Raw genomic sequence first — 478 nt, 5'->3', positions numbered from 1 at the left:
CCCCCCCCCCAGCACTACCTGACGGAGATCGAGGTCCTGGCCATCATCTTCGCCGCCGCCATCCACGACTACGAGCACACGGGCACCACCAACAGCTTCCACATCCAGACCAAGTGAGGGGGGGTGGGGGGCATGGTGCTGGTGGCTTGGCATGGCATGGCATGGCACGGGGTGGGTGGCATGGCACGGCGTGGGTGAGATGGCATGTCACGGTGCAGGTGACATGGAGCAGTGCAGGTGGCATGGCATGGCATGGCACACGTGGCCTGGCACAAGCATGGCTGGGCATCTCTGGATATCACTGGGCATGGCTGGTCTCCATTGGGCATCACTGGGGGTTGCCTGGCATCATTGGGCAGGGCTGGACACCACCTGGAATTGTTGGGCATCACCCAACATTGCTGAGGGCATCACTGGGCTCAACTGGGTGTCACCGGGCACTGCTTGCCCTGGCACCGGGGTGACACCCCCGTGTGCC

General features: G+C 63.8%; 1 protein-coding gene across 1 annotated transcript in view; it reads left to right on the top strand.

The window, feature by feature from the left end:
* The window catches only part of PDE1B (phosphodiesterase 1B), an 11,927-nt gene that overhangs the window by 6,757 nt on the left and 4,692 nt on the right, over positions 1-478 (top strand). The window lies entirely within an intron of this gene.

The sequence above is a fragment of the Calidris pugnax genome, unplaced genomic scaffold (assembly GCF_001431845.1).
Source record: "Calidris pugnax isolate Ruff unplaced genomic scaffold, ASM143184v1 scaffold786, whole genome shotgun sequence".
Classification (NCBI taxonomy): Eukaryota; Metazoa; Chordata; class Aves; order Charadriiformes; family Scolopacidae; genus Calidris; species Calidris pugnax.
The sequence above is the reverse complement of the archived record's forward strand: the minus strand, read 5'-3'. Positions and strand labels throughout refer to the sequence as shown.